Source organism: Acinonyx jubatus, chromosome B2, assembly GCF_027475565.1.
Source record: "Acinonyx jubatus isolate Ajub_Pintada_27869175 chromosome B2, VMU_Ajub_asm_v1.0, whole genome shotgun sequence".
Classification (NCBI taxonomy): Eukaryota; Metazoa; Chordata; class Mammalia; order Carnivora; family Felidae; genus Acinonyx; species Acinonyx jubatus.
Genome location: NC_069385.1, coordinates 20,693,289 through 20,710,476, shown reverse-complemented (window position 1 = coordinate 20,710,476; position 17,188 = coordinate 20,693,289). Strand labels below are relative to the sequence as shown.

Genomic DNA, 17,188 nt, shown 5'->3' with positions numbered 1-17,188 from the left:
TCATTTAATCTGACATATCTTAACTACATAATTTATTTAATTTCTTAGACATCGTCATTTTTTTCCCCGCTTGTATTTTGTACATATAGACAAAATAACCTCAACACCCTGGTGTAGATAAAAAATGTATGCTCTTAAAAGCATGTATTTACATTTTATATTAATTTTTAATACTTAAATATTTATATATTGCATTAAAATTTCATGTGGAAAACATTTCTAAATTACTAACCAGAATCTATTTAATGAGCTCTGCCAAGACATAAGTATTTGCTTTGTAATTTTTTGCTCAATATTTTAAATAATATTTTTCTGTTTTAAAAACCACGAATATAGTTTGGATTGCCTTTAATATAGATTGAAAAGTAAATCAGCTGTAAGGCAACATGGCATAGCGGTGAAGAGCAGGGTTTATGGTATCAGACAGCCTGATTTCATCTGCCTCTAACACTTACAAGCTGTGTGACCTTACAAAAGGTAGTAACCTCTCTGTACTTCAGTTTGCTCATCAGTAAATAAGAGTAATCATAGCACCTACATCACAGAATTGTCAGAAAACCCAATTCATTTTAAACCATCACTGCTACTATCATGTCTAATACCAAAAGGATATTTTGATATTGCTTTTATCCTCATCCCAAAGAATCAATTATATACATGTAACACATGATATTTTGCTAGACCCTTATTTACATGAATCCATTGATTGACTCCTCTTAAAATTTGCAAACTCACATGTGCACAAACAGCCTGTAACAAAGTGGCCAATATATAGCTCTATGATATCCAATTAAGAACATCACCTATGGATGTGCTGTGCTGATTATAAAAAAAAAAATGTGGTGATTGCTGAGAAATTCATTGATGTCACTGGGGATCCCGTATTCTACAACACAAAGTGCAGGTCCCCTCTGGTTAATCTAGAAAAATTTCATGGAAGAGCAATGATAGTGACAGTTTCATGACAACAGAGACACAACTGGGTGGGTTTAAAAGAAGCCACCGCTCTAGGCTCATGAGGCTGTTTTCTTCAAGGTTTGGCATTTGGACTGGAATGACTGTATCATGGGAATTTGGTACAAGTTTGTCTAACATGAGTCAAGACCCACGAACCAAAGAATAGAAACTAAGGAAATGAAGTTCAAGGCTTGTTCCTGGCATGCTGTGATGTACAGTCTGCAGATCTTAGAATTCTGGACAACATAATTAATGACAACACACGACAAGTCTTTGAGGGAAGACTGGAAAGGGTGTTTCTGGAAGAACATTAGGAGGCTAAGAGATGGGAGAAGACAACAATGCTAACTGCAAGGAGGACAATGATACATGCACAACAGGTGCAGGCAGGGAGTCCAGAAGAGATTGAAACTGATCAAGATACAACATTTAAAAGTACCTGGGCCAGGTAAAAAATAATAATAATAATAACAATAAAAAAATAAAAGGATGGGGCGCCTGGGTGGCTCAGTCGGTTAAGCGTCCGACTTCAGCTCAGGTCACGATCTCACGGTCCTTGAGTTCGAGCCCCACATCGGGCTCTGGGCTGATGGCTCAGAGCCTGGAGCCTGCTTCCGATTCTGTGTCTCCCTCTCTCTCTGCCCCTGCCCTGTTCATGCTCTGTCTCTCTCTGTCTCAAAAATAAATAAAACGTTAAAAAAAATTTTTTTAAATAAATAAATAAAAGGAAAAAGTACCTGGGACAGGTGTTAGCCATCGGGAGTGAAAAACAGGTGAAACAGATATAAGGGGGGAAAGCATGAGATGAAATGAAATTTAATTTAGCAATAACGTGCGTGAACAGAATGAGGAAGGCAGAGGAAGTGAACGTGACACCAGTTTGTGCTTGGAAAGGGCTGACACAGCTGCTCTGATTGACAGTGAGGCAGAACAGAGGAGGGAGAGACACAACACTGTCCTTTAATCTTCAACGGACATGTGATCTCCATCCCAACTTGTCCAGCGGTCAGGGTAATATAAATCAAGGGAAAGAGCAGGTTAAAGGAAAACTACATACGCACTTCAAAGCTCTTGCTTTCTTGTGAGGTCAGCACTTACCATCATAACTCTCTGCTGCTTCTCTCCTATCCTTGACGTCTGTCACTCCCAGGGGCTGGACACTTGGCCTATTGGACACTTGGCAGACCGTACCCAGGATTCAGAAAGAGTTTTACGTACACACATAGTAAGGCATGCACACACACACACACACACACCTTCCAAAGCTAGAACAAGTATTAGGATTAACCTGCTTCATTAATGCGCTTTTCATGTAGTTTTCTTTCGTAAAGTGACTTTACTTTCTGCACTTACTCCTGTGAAAACTCTCTTTGCTAACCCCTTGCATTTGTTTTATGTGTATCCCCTCATAAGCAGTTCAAGATCTTGCTAAATTAGAGAGGAAATGTTCATTTTACCTCCTTAGCTGGTCATCTCTTTTTCTCCAGAGGTACAAGAGAATATAAGAGCATAATCAACACATTTTTAAACAACAGACAGTACAAAAGAAGTACTTCTTTGAGGACTCATTTAAGGTTTGATGTATTTTCAGAGAGTCGTACACAGCTGAAGAAATAGATACGAATGTGCCACAGAGCAAACAGCAAAATAAAGAGTTACTCTTAGAATAAGCATCTAAGAGCCAGCTCACCTCATAAGTTAAGCACATCCACTTCGGGATAGACAACAAGCATCTAATTAACACAAATATCTAATTGCTTTAACCAAACAGGCAGCAAATTATGTCAAAGGGAAGGAATTAAACAGCAGAGAAAACAACTCAGGGGATTATTTATTTGAGAATATGATCACATTCACAAGTATCCTTCTCTTTAATGTACTTGGCTGAGACATCATCACAGCAAACAGCTCTTGTTTCACAAAACAGTAAAAGCAGTCAAGTTCTTCCACTGGGAGGGCAGGGATGGTATTTGCCCAGAAGACTTGGTAACCAGTAAAATCCTGCCATGTCTAAATATACTTGCCTCAAGTAGTGCTCTGACTCAATTAAATCTTTTTTAATTTTTTTAACATTTTATTTATTTTTTGATAGAGACAGAGCACAAGCAGGGGAGGGGCAGAGAGAGAGGGAGACACAGAATCCGAAGGAGGCTCCAGGCTCTGAGCTGTCAGCACAGAGCCTGATGCGGGACTTGAACCCATGAACCATGAGATCATGACCTGAGCCAAAGTCGGCCGCTTAACCGACTGAGCCACCCAGGCGCCCCATCTGAGTCAATTAATTTGATCTGACTCCATACTTGGCTCAAAGTTAAAATAATACATGGATAGGCAGGCAGGATTTGACCAACCCATATATTGAACCCAACACAGCCCAAGAACTGTCAGCCAGTAAGCTAGAACTGGGTCCAAGAATGATCAAATATAAAACTGTTTTACTGACACTGGACCGAATTTTTGTCAGACATGTTTTAAAGTGAAATCTTCATGAAGAATTCTGAATAAAAATCTTACACAGAGGTACATGGAAATGACGACTGACACCCAATCAAGCCAGCTACGTGAACTCTACATAATTTCAGGGGCTGACTCCTGTAGCAAAGATTCTCTCTTGCAGACTCTAACCCTTTGTCCTTTAAAGTTCTTCTTTAGAAGAAGCTACCCTCAGCTCACTCCATTTGGCCCCACACAAGTTATTCCAGTATTCCCTACACACATAATGTGAAACCCTCTGCAGAGCTACAGAATGTTCTCACTTATTTAGGCTGTACATTTTCTTTACCCTGTTTATTCCAACATCACTTGGAAGTGGCAAGAGCCAATGAGTACTGTTTGCTCTTTGAGCATCGTAGAACATTTGTACTTTGCTCCCATGTCCTTTGGTTGCCTTGGTAAATGTTAATTTGTAATGTCTAATGTTCAGGGGAAAAGAGGAAATTGAAAGTTGACATAAATCAATAATTTGAAGCATAGATTGTTAACTATGAAAAGGACCTCAGAAGTCATATGATCAAATCTTCCATCCAGTAATCAATCCTCTTTAAAATATTTTTGGAGGGAAAGGTTTCAACTTCTGGTTTAAACTAACATAGTGATGGGAAGCTCTTTACCTCACAAAGCAATCTATTTCTCATCTTCCAATTCTGCTTAGAGAGTCCTTTGCTAAAGGAAGCGAAAAGCTACCTCCCTATAATTCCTGACCGTGGAGCTTACTTCTGCTCTCTGGGGCAGCAAGCACAAGGTAATTGCCTTATTTATATACCAATCCTTCAAACATTTAAAGAATGTTATTTCTTTCCATGGTCTTCTTTTCTCCAAGTGAGTCTTCCTAAGCTCCTTTCCTTCTATTTCGATACTTACGTCCACTGGACAAAGTCACTGTGACAGCTAAGTGAGTGAAGTCCCACACAACACTTAGAAGATAGGAAACATTTGCATGATTGTTCAAAAGGAAAGTACTAATGCAAAAAGATCTCGGGGGCTTCTTTTCTTCATCTGTACTTCTGAAGACATCAGAAGTCCCTTTTGGAAAACTGTCTACTCTGTAAATGTCAATATCCTACTTCAAATATGCTGACAGTACTGAACATAATCCTTTAATTGATTAGTGATCAGAGCAAAATTTTTGTGTTTTGTGTGGTCAGGACCTTGATTGTACATTTTTGTGTATAATAAATCAACCCATCATTTTGTTAGCCTTTTTAGCAGCAAAAACAAATGGCTAGCTCGTTTAAATAACCTCGATTGTGTTTACTTGAACTACTACTAACCCAGGCTTCTCCCTTTTGTCTTTTTGCAAAGTATCTTATTGATAATATTTCTACCATGAGTTGTGGGAAGATGGACTCCTGACTAAAATGTGGATTTCATTTATGTATCCTTTATTTCTGTCATTAAAAATGACAATCAAAAACGAAATAGGTCACAAAGTCCTTTTTGATCTGAAAGAAAAGAGACCACTAAGAGGTAAGATACACTCTGTACTAACTACAAATATCTTTGTGAAAGTAATGCTTGGAGAAAGAAAATTGGCAAATTCTTCAAACTAAACTAGGACATTTGCTTAGGACATTTTAAAATCACCTTGCAAAACAAACATGTTTCATATCAGTTGTTATTCCTTATGCACATCCAGAACAATTTTCTAAATAATAAAATAAATTTTCTTTGCACGCAACTCCAATCTTTGCTTGCCAGTGACTATATACAGGGTTTCTTTCTCAGTTTGGTTTGTATATGTAATGATTCAGTATCATCCAAAGAGTGTCACCTCCATTTTCTAATCATCAGCTTAATATATTAAAAATATACAAAACTTTTCTGTGTACATAAATCTTTTTTAAGTAACGAGTTAACAAATTTTGGTTACCCTTGGAGCAAATAATATACTATGAATAGGAAAAAAAATTACAACTTGGTGCTAACTTTAAAAGTGACTACTGACAATGCAATAACACTGACTATAAAGTCTGCAGTTTTCTCTGGAAGAGAGAATTCCACTACTCAGACATCTGAAATGTAGCGGGTCACCAGGTCTGCCTAATCTTTTAGTCATGAGTTTTATTTATGACTTTCTGAGGCCTGCAGCTGTTTCTATGCTCAACAGAATATATGGAGGAAGAACAGGTGGTCACAACAGATTATTTACTCCACTGATTATAAGAGTAATTACAGATACTAGGCAAATTGTTGGGTTAGAAAACGAAAAGGAAAATGGAAATTTACAACAATGACATAAATTCTAGTTCATTCTAGCTTAAGCATGACAATGCATCTATCAATGAAATTAACACATAAGCATGGAGACCTTCTGTAGGTTTTAGACAATCCTCTGATGTTTGTGTCCATAAGGTGAAGGGTAAAGGACTATACTATTTTGAGAGTACCTTCATTTCCAAAAGTTAGAGTTTTACCCTGAAACATGTATGACACTTCACCTTTTCTTGACATATATACCAATAGTATTCATGATGTCAGTCTGTATGTGGTGCCACCGCTTCAACATGGCACTATTTTTCTATAAAATATGATTTTATATGTATATTGCAAAATACATATCCACACCCACAGATGGAAACAAAGGGTTAGACAGAATATGACAGAATGTTAATAGTGTTTCTCTCTTTGTTATTTCCTTTTGTTTCTTTTATTTTTTTAATTTTTTTAATGTTTATTTATTTTTGACAGAGAGAGAGACAGAGCATAAGCAGGGGAGGGGCAGAGAGAGAGAGGGAGACACAGAATCTGAGACAGGCTCCAGGCTCCGAGCTGTCAGCACAGAGCCCGATGCGGGGTTCGAACTCACAGACCGCGAGATCATGACCTGAGCCGAAGTCGGACGCTCAACCGACTGAGCCACCCCTCTGTTTCTCTGATTTTTTAAATATTTACAATTGAAATATAGTTGACATACCATGTTATATTAGTTTCAGGTACACAACCTAGTGATTTGACAATTCCAAACATCACACAGTACTCACCACGGAAGTGTAATTACTGTCACCATACAACATTATCACATTATTGACTATCTTAACTATGCTGTACTTTCCATGTTCATGACTTATTTTATGACTGTAAATCTGTAATCTTAATCTCCTTTACCTATTCTACCCTTCCCTTGTCCTCCTCCCTTCTTTTTTTTAATGCTTTGTATTTAAGTTCCAGTTAATTAACATACAGTGTAATATTAGTTTCAGAGATTCCCCCTCCTTATTGGCAACCATCAGTTTGTTCTCTGTATTTATGAGTCTGTTTCTTTGTTCATTTTGTTTTTTAGATTCCACTTATAAGTGAAATCATATGGTATTTGTCTTTCTCTGACTTATTTCACTGAACATAATACCCCCTAGGCCCATCCATGCTGTCATAAATAGCAAGATCTCATTCTTTTTTGTTGTTCAATAATATTCCATTCTGTACATATATTACATCTTCTTTATCCATACATGTATCAATGGACACTTAGGTCACTTTTATATCTTAGCTATTGTAAATAATGCTACAATAAACACAGGGATGCATACATTTTTTTGAATTAGTGTTTTGGGGTTTTTTGGGTAAATACACAGTAGTAACATTACGCGATCATATGGTACTTCTATTTTTAGTTTTTGAGGAACCACCATACTGTTTTCCACAGTGGCTGCACCAATTTACATTCCCACCAACAGGGCACAAGGATTTCCTTTTCTCTACATCCCTGCTAATGCTTGTTGTTTCTTGTCACTTTGATTCTAGCCATTCTGATCAGTGTGAGGTACTATCTCATTGTGGTTTTGATTTGCATTTCCCTGATGATTAGTGATGTTGAGCATCTTCTCACGTGACTATTGGCCACCTGTATTTCTTCTTTGGAAGAATGTCTCCTTAGGTCATCTGCCCATTTTTAAAATTGGATTATTTTGGAAGAATCAATATTGTTAAAATGTCAATACTACCCAAAGCTATCTACACATTCAATGCAATCCCAATCAAAATTACACCAGCATTCTTCTCGAAGCTAGAACAAGCAATCGTAAAATTTGTGTGGAACCACAAAAGACCCCGAATAGCCAAAGTAATATTGAAGAAGAAAACCAAAGCGGGAGGCATCACAATCCCAGACTTTAGCCTCGACTACAAAGCTGTAATCATCTTTGGCATGGTATTGGCACAAAAAACAGACACATAGACCAATGGAATAGAATAGAGACTCCAGAATTGGACCCACAAAAGTATGGCCAACTAATCTTTGACAAAGCAGGAAAGAATATCCAATGGAAAGAAGACAGTCTCTTTAACAAATGGTGCTGGGAGAACTGGACAGCAACATGCAGAAGATTGAAACTAGACCACTTTCTTACACCAGTCACAAAAATAAACTCAAAATGGATGAAGGACCTGAATGTGAGACAGGAAACCATCAAAACCCTAGAAGAGAAAGCAGGAAGAAACCTCTCTGACTTCAGCTGCAGCAATTTCCTACTTGACACATCTCCAAATGTAAGGGAATTAAAAGCAAAAATGAACTATTGGGACCTCATGAAGATAAAAAGCTTCTGCACTGCAAAGGAAACAATCAACAAAACTAAAAGGCAACCAACGGAATTGGAAAAGATATTTGCAAATGACATATCAGACAAAATAAAGAGCTCACCAAACTCCACACCTGAAGAACAAATAATCCGGTGAAGAAATGGGCAGAAGAAATGAATAGACACTTCTCTAAAGAAGACATCCAGATGGCCAACAGGCACATGAAAAGATGCTCAATGTCACTCCTCATCAGGGAAACACAAATCAAAACCACACTCAGATACCACCTCACACCAGTCAGAGTGGCTAAAATGAACAAATCAGAAGACTATAGATGCTGGCGAGGATGTGGAAAAACGGGAACCCTCTTGCACTGTTGGTGGGAATGCAAACTGGTGCAGCCGCTCTGGAAAGCAGTGTGGAGGTTCCTCAGAAAATTAAAAGTAGACCTACCCTATGACCCAGCAATAGCACTGGTAGGAATTTATCCAAGGGATACAGGAGTACTGATGCATAGGGGCACTTGTACCCCAATGTTTATAGCAGCACTCTCAACAATAGCCAAATTATGGAAAGAGCCTAAATGTCCATCACCTGATGAATGGATAAAGAAATTGTGGTTTATATACACAATGGAATACTACGTGGCAATGAGAAAGAATGAAATATGGCCTTTTGTAGCAACGTGGATGGAACTGGAGAGTGTGATGCTAAGTGAAATAAGCCATACAGAGAAAGACAGATACCATATGTTTTCACTTTTATGTGGGTCCTGAGAAACTTAACAGAAGACCATGGGGGAGGGGAAGGAAAAAAAAAGTTAGAGAGGAAGGGAGCCAAAGCATAAGAGACTCTTAAAAACTGAGAACAATCTGAGGGTTGATGGGGGGTGGGAGGGAGGGGAGGGTTGGTGATGGGTATTGAGGAGGGCACCTGTTGGGATGAGCACTGGGTGTTGTATGGAAACCAATGTGACAATAAATTTCATATTAAAAAAATAAATAAAATAAATAAAATTGGATTATTTGGGGTTTTGGTGTTGAGTTGGGTAAGTTGTATAGGTTGTATTTGGGGTATTAACCCCTTCTCAGATACATCATTTGCAAATATCTTCTCCCATTCAATAGGTTGTCTTTTCATTTTGTTGGCGGTTTCCTTTGCTGTGCAAAAGCTTTTCATTTTGTTGTAGTTCCAACAGTTTATTTTTGCTTTTGTTTCTCTTGCCTGAGGAGACATCTAGAAAGATGTTGCCACAGCCAATGTCAAAGAAATTACTGCCTGTGCTTTCTTTTAGGAGTTTTATGGTTCAAGTCTCACATTTAGGTCTTCAACCCATTTTAAGTTTATTATAGTGTTAGAAAGTGGTTTGGTTTCTTCCTTTAACATAGCTACCCAGTTTTCCCAGCACTATTTATTTGGAAAGACTCTTTTCCACCCTTGTATATTCTTGCCTCCTTTGTCATAGATTAGTTGACCATAAAAACATGGATTCATTTCTGGGGTCTCTATACTGTTCCATTAATCTATATGCCTATTTTTGTGCCAGTACCATACTGTTTTGATTACTACAGCTTTGCATATATCTTAATATCTGGGATTGCGATGCCTCCAGTTTTGTTGTTCCTTCTCAAGATTACTTTGGCTATTTAGAGTCTTTTGTGGTTTCATGCAAACTTTAGGATTATTTGTTCTAGCTCTGTGAAAAATACTATTGGTATTTTTTAAGTGGGATCTAAGTCCACTTAGATGTTCTACTTAGAGTGTCACGGGGCTGTAACTCACAACACTGAGATCAAGACCTGAGCTGAGATCAAGAGTCAGACACTTAACCAACTGAGGCACCCAGGTGCCCCACTATTGGTATTTTGATAGAGATTACATTGAATGTATCAATTGCAGGGCAACTATTTTACGTGTGTATTTATAGGTACCTCTCTTCCTTCAAAAGGGATTATTTAAATATGACATTTATAATGGATAAGGCAATGTGGTAAAAATGGGTGGAAATACAAAGCAGGCCAAGGAGTAAAGTTAATTCAAAAAAATATCCTACATAATCCTAACTGTTACTGAGAAGAGGAAAACATAATTATTAGTAAGCTTCACAGTTGCATAAAGTATTATTTTTTTATTGCTCAGGGAAATAACAACTGTGCTTAACTCCCTGGCCAGAAGAAAATTTCTTCCATGAGATCACTTACTGGGAGAATACTGTGCCATGTAATACAATCAAAAATATTCTTAGTGCACATAGCAGTGTACTTCATAAGGCTATTCTTTTGGGAAGGTCATCAGTGTTAGCCCATGATGACAAACCATAAAGGAATTGAATACATGCAATTGTCAGCAAGAGACTGGGTTGAAAATGCAAAATAATATTTTATAGGATCATGGCTTTCTGATGTTGGTATATGATACTTGTTATGATCTAATATTGTTAAATACTAGTAGCATATATAGAAATAGTTGTTAAAATGCTTAAAACAAAAAAAGAACAAAAGCAAACCTTTGATAGTATTTTCATTAAGTAAGTTACCCCAATCATTAACTTACATTTTAAAAAAGCTTTCATGAAATATATTCCTCACATGTCTCTTAGATACAATATAAATTAGATCTGGGCACAGGATTCAAAGAAGTATTTGGCTTACATAACATGGGAGTGCTCAAGAGCCTATGTTGTTAAGTGCTATTTTTAAGTCCTAAAGATGTTATAGTGCAGGGTGCTAAGTGCTTCAAGAGCAACAAACATGGGGTCTCATGAAAATGTCTGACAGGAGTAACCTTGAAGACTCATGAGAGTCTTGAAGATATCGCAAAGAGGGTCACTTTGGAGACCTAAAGGATGAGTTGATGTTGGCCACACATAGATGGGAGGAAAGAGGACGCCAGGCAGAGGAAAGAGCATGTGCAAAAACCAGAAGGCACAAAGGTCTTAGAACATTTAAGTAACTCACTGTCACTGAAGAGTACTCTTGGGGGACTTAGGAATAACAAGAGAAACTAGAGGCAAAGGCATGGTCTAGATCATAAAGTGCCTTATATGTCACAATTGGAACTCTTTACTTTTTCCCAAGAACAATGGGGAGGCATTGGGAAATGTTGAACGAGAAAGAGACAGTATCAGAGTTGAGTTTGACAAAGGTTTCTCTGGTAGCAATGTAAAGAATGGACCAGAAAGGAGTAAGAATGGCAGAAGAAAGGTAAGTCAGGATCCTTTATTAAATTATGTCAGAGTTGATAGTTGGGAGTGGACATTGCTAAGAGATATGTGGGAGGTATAATTGAAAGAACTTGTTGAGTGGTTATAAGAGGGCTAAATGGAAAGGAGATGACAAAAATGACATTCAGTTTTCTGACTTGAGCAACTGGAGAGAAGGTGTTGCCATAGTCTGCCCAACAACAACAACAACAACAAAATGGGAGACTTGGCAAAAGAAAGAAAACTTTGGCTTGTGGCATATTTACTGGGAGATGTCCAAGTAAAAATGTTTAGGAAAAATTTTTGATATAGAGCCCTAGACCCCAAGAAAGGGCTTTAGAGCCGAGATTGAGATTTGGGTGTCACTGGTACCGATCGATAATGATCGAGAAAACTCTGATTTAAAGTGGCAAACATACTCTACCTCCTGACATCTGAATGGAAATTACAATGTAAAATTTGAAGGCAGAATTCCACCTGCCACAATGAAGAGAAAGGTAGGAAGGATTACCCAGCAGATAAGCTACTTCAGCATGAAACGCTTTTGGAAACGTGCCAGTGGATGAAGGAAAGGAAAGAAAGCTGTGGCAATGAGGAGATGGAGAACCTCAGGGGAGGTGGATAATAATATGTTCATCTTCCAGTAACTTGAGAGTCACTGGGCTTCATGTTCTCGATTTTAATGGAAGTTGAGAGAACATAAGAGAGTAAAAATGGGATGGTGTAATTTTAAGTCTAGCATGTGCCCTCACAAATATTTTCTTTGCCATATCTAACAGATTTTTTAAGCTAAGATAGAAAAGAGAAAGTATATCAAAAACATCTTATAATTATAATAATTTCAACATGAAGGAAGGCAAAGACCAGTGGATATAAGTCAATGTCAAAGTTCTTTCCTTGTAAGGGAGAAGAAATCATTAAAGTCAAAAATAAAAACAAGACAGGAGAAAATAAAACAAAAAAAAAGCAAAAATAATTTTTAAATAAAAGCTAAGCAAATAGAAATAAGCTCAAATACATCAGTAATCACTATATACAGAAATGGCTTACGTCCCTGAACTTGTGAGGTACTGGGCAGATATAGGCTTTGTTTGAACACCATTCTGTAAGAAATAGAGGATGGTTACCTTGTTTGTCCACAATACAAAATCTTCACTGAAATTGTCTGGAACATAAATCCACTTTGGGATTTGTCATTTAACTTTAGAGGGCAAGAAGAGGATCTCTACTGAATGAAAATATATTTCATTTTACTAAACAACCATATAAAGCCAACTAAATTGCCTTCCGTGAATTCTGAGTTTTCTCTAAGAATTAATGGAAGCTTTGATAGGTGTGACAATGACAGTTACGTATTCTGTGCTGTTCTAGGTCCAGCTCTCTATTCTATCACTGTCCAGTTTCTTCCGAATTTCTCCTTTATAATCCATACCATTCTGATGCTATGCCAGATCATTTAATACTAATTGGTTACAGTTCAGGTTTTAAATGACAGCCATCCTATTCACTGAATGCTAAGTATTATTTCCTTTAGTAATACTGGTATAGTGCCTGATACAATTATGGGACAGGAATTTATCCTTTTATTTGAATGACCCCACATTTTCTGACTCTTGGCTGTCTGGAATTTATTCGTGAGTTTCTGTCCTTTGGTCTAATGATAACTTTCAGATTGCATTAAGCTTAAAGGTTTTTCCCCATGGACAGATTCTTGGAAATCCTATCATACCCTCTAGTTACAGGAGCCCAACGCTTAACTTTTTAACTATTCCACTCCTACTAGACTGTATGTTAACCACATATTTTATGTCCACACTAAATTACTGCTAAGAAATCAAAGATAAACAAACAAATAAAAATGATTATGAGAACATCTTTAAAAAGTGATCAAAGAGCTTCTTGGTACAAGACCAATGATATGAAACATACAAATACATTTTTACCATACTCTCGATGACCTTACCTAAGGGAAAAAACAGCTCATTATTCAACCAAAGAATGTTTTGAATGTGAGTTGTACTAGATTTTTGAATATGTTTTATTAGATAAGAACTTGTTCTAAGTTTATAATGTAAGTGTATAACTGGAAACACTAAACATTGTCATGTGAATCGTCTAAAGTTTCTCTCATTTAAATTTCTACTTGAGAGTTCTACTTTTAAATGAGAAAACCCAATTCATATGTTCAGGGGCTAATGATTCCATTTGTAAAAAATCTCTTGTTTTTATTGCTTCTTCCTCTGCTTGCTTCTCCTCCTTCTCTTCCTCCTCCCCCTCGCTTTCTTCTTCTTCTTTCTGAACCTTTATACTCAGTATAATTTATGTCTAAAGGTAGGAAGAAGAAGTCATAAACCTCAAGCCAGCTCCATCCATTTCACTTTTTTCTAGCTACTTAGGTAGATATTACGATTACCTGTTTCATATAAGGCTTGGAGACTATCTGAAGGTGTAATTCTATGGAGCATATTTGTCTACTGTCCAAAAAATGGAGAACTTTCAATATCTTCCATTTGGAGTTGGCTTTCAGCTAGCTACATAAGAACCATTGCTTAAAGGACAAGAACTACAAATCCCAAATATATACATGTCCTGAAGTCTAATAAATCCACCTCAAATGGCTTTTCTCCATCACAAGATTTCAAATTGCAGGTCATAATTCAAGAGTTTCCATCTTCCTTTTAGGAACTATCCTCTGAAACCCACTTTTGGGCACTGCCCCCAGGAGAAGCAAAATGTAAAACATAAGCTGTTCAAATTATATCAGGATCAAAATGTGTTTTCATGCTACAAGTTATGACAAAAATAACTACTACTTTAAAACTAGAATGCATGTATTGGTAGCGTACCAATTACAATGCCTTCTGCTATAAACAACAGAAAACACAACTCTAACTCAAACACAAAGAAGAACACCATCATACACAACAGGAAGCCAAGAAGGTGGGTAGATTTCAAGGGTAACTTAGCAGGTACCTCCAGCTTCGTCAGTCTCTCTCCTCTGTCCTTTTATGACGGCTTATTCCCGGGCTGGTAGGAGCATGATTCTATTAGCTGGGATCACACATCCACACACCAAAGGAAGAAAGAGCGTCTCTGCCTGTAGTTCTTTCTTTCTCCAGGATGAGAGAACTTTATCCAGAAGCCCTCAGAAATTCTTCCAGTATCTCAGGGGCCCATGGTAAAGCACGTTTTTTTCCGGTACTAATCTGTGTCACCTGGGAAAGGCTTATTATTATTTTTTTTTTTGCTCAAGTCTGGATCCCTGAACCAAAAATGAGAAGGTTTTCTGTCAGTGTTTAGCTGTCTTAGCAATACTATAAATGTGGCCTGACATCAGGTTAATACCTATAAAAAGGAAAACTTGGCCGTCCGGGTCCCTCCTTCCAAATTGCCACTCTCCTCCAACCTACTTGGGGTTTTTTCACTTTCCATAGACTTCAGGTAGCTGTTTACTGTAGTTTACTGTAGCTGTTTACTGTAGAGGTAGTTGTATGGTTTGACTTATGTCCCTCCCCCCAAAAATTCATATGTTGAAGTCCTAACCTCTAATAGCTCAGAATGTGACATCATTTGGATATAACTAGTTAAGACAAGGTCATACTGGAGTTGGGGATGGCGGGGGGGGAACCACTATTCCAAAGTGACTTGCACCCTTACAAAAAGGGGAAATTTGAACACAGACATACGCCCAGGGACAAGACCATGTGAAGATGAAGGCAGAGGCCAGGATGATGCTTTTACCAACCAAGGAACTGACAGCAAACTCAGAGACAGTCTGGGAACAGATCCTCCCTTACATCCCGCAGAAGGAACCAGCCCTGCTGATACCTTGTTCTCAGACCTGTAGCCTCCAAGATGGTAAAACAGTAAATGTCTGCTGTTTAAGCCACCCTATTTGTGGTACTTCTTAAAGGCCGCCCCAGCAAAGCAACACACATACTATGCCCAGTGTTTATACAGGGAGGTCATCAGATTACTCCCCCAGACCAGGGATGAAACTGTCTTACTTAGAACAAGTTAATGTTTTCTCTACGCTTCTAGTTTTCTTATCTGCAAAATAGGGGCTATGACAGTATGTACCTCATAGCAGTGGTGGGAAACTGAAATAAGCTGATATGCATAAAGCATAGAGAACAGTACATGAAACACGGATGCTCTCAACAGTTACTAGCTATTCTTGGCCTGCACCCTGGACTATAATCCAGGCTCCGACAGAGGCACTCTAGGTGAGTCACCAAACAAAACAATCTAAACTGTGGCCCTTCTGAGGCTGACATTGTAGCGAAAGGATGCAGACAATAAAACAAATAAGCAAATTATGTAATGTATGGGCCAATACTAAGTTCCACATGCAGAAAGGAAGCAGACAATGAGGAGAGGGAGGGCTGGGGTTGGACATGGCAGCTGTTGATAGGCTGGCCCAGAGAGGCATCCCTGGAGGAGGTAAGAGCCTGAGCCAGCACACCAGGCAGACAGAGAAGCAAGTACAATTGCCCTGTGGTAGGAGCCAGCCTGGAGTACTCAAAGAGCAAGAAGGCCTGTGCGGCTACAGCAGGATGAGCTGGGAGGCCGTGGGAGAGGAGGTCACAGATGTAACAGAGGACCGGTGTACGTGTCCCAGGAGGGCTTTTGCTTGCACCCTGAATAACATGGCAAGTCATTGGAGGTTTTGAGCACAGGAATGACATGATCTGACATACATTTTATAGGATCACCCTGGCCACTAGGTGAGAGTAGATTTGAGGAAGAAGAGATCAGAGAGACTAATAAGGATGCTGTTTCCAGAGTCCAGTCTAGAGATCAAACTGGCTCTGACCAGAGTTGGTCAGTGGAGGAGGTAAAACGTAGATAGTCTCTAGATGCTTTGACAAGAGAAGTGCCAAGTTATCCTGATGGATTGAATGTGATATTTGAATGAAAGACAGGAGTGAAGAATGGCTCTGAGGTTCAGTCCTGAGCACCAGTAACCGAATAAGGAACAGACTTTGGAGCAATGGGTTGGGGAAGGAGAGAGTGAAGTTGTTATTACCATTGTCTTATCTCTTACCTTTAGCAATTTTGCCATGATTATTGTTAGAATGACCAAAGTAGTTGCTACTATTGTCCTTCCTCTTCCTGTTACTATTATTGCTGTTGTTACTGTTAGAATTTGTTACTTTTTTGCTGTTATCCTTCCTCTTCCTGTTACTCTTATTGCCATTTTTATTGTTAGAATGAATGAAGTTGTTACTGTGGTCCTTCCTCCTCCCCTTACTATTACTTCAGTTATTGTTATTAAAGTGAGAGGTGGCTTAACCCACACTGTCCTGTTTAGTCTCAGTCCCGTCTCCAATGGCACCTTCTTTTTTCCTTATAGGTAACAAGCCACTTTGGGGTCAGCACATCACATCCAGCTGCCCCTTTTTCCTGCTGAAATCTGGTCCCAAAGGGAAGTCAGTGGACACAGAGTGTGCCCCCCTCTGCTGGGAACATGACCTCATCTCACCCCTGTTCCTCCCATCACACCTTCCCTCTCAATCTCCCAGGACAGTCTTTGTGAAAGGAAATCCCTGCCTTTTCTTCCTTTGGAAATTCCATTGCCCTTTGCTTTTTCTCATTTTAGCCATTTTTCTTCCGCTTGCTCCATTTTCCATTAATCCTTCCCCACACACGGTCCTGGCTGTTCTCGCTCATGAATTCTGCTGTAACCCTTCAGTAAATCTGAATAAATTCTGCGATTCGTCTTCCCAGCTTTTCCCTTCCCTCTGGCTGTCAATTCAAGCTCTTGCCCCAGGAATTGTGGCTTGGTGTCTCTGAGTGATAGTTTGCTCCTGTGTCAAATAAAGGAATTAACTAGGTCATCTGTAAAGAGCCTCTCAGTTGTAACTTCTGAACACTGCGACTCGGTGTTTTTCCTGTGTGGCAAGTTCTCCTTTCTAACTCATCTTCACAGCCTGCCTTTCATACTCTGTTTCCAAGGTCCTAACCACATTTTTTTTTTCATCGTTATTTCACCCACACCTTAAGTTGGTC

General features: G+C 38.6%; 1 protein-coding gene across 2 annotated transcripts in view; it reads right to left on the bottom strand.

Moving 5' to 3' along the window:
* EPM2A (EPM2A glucan phosphatase, laforin) overlaps window positions 1-17,188 on the bottom strand; it is a 157,879-nt gene that overhangs the window by 34,101 nt on the left and 106,590 nt on the right. The gene's annotated exons all lie outside the window — the stretch shown is intronic.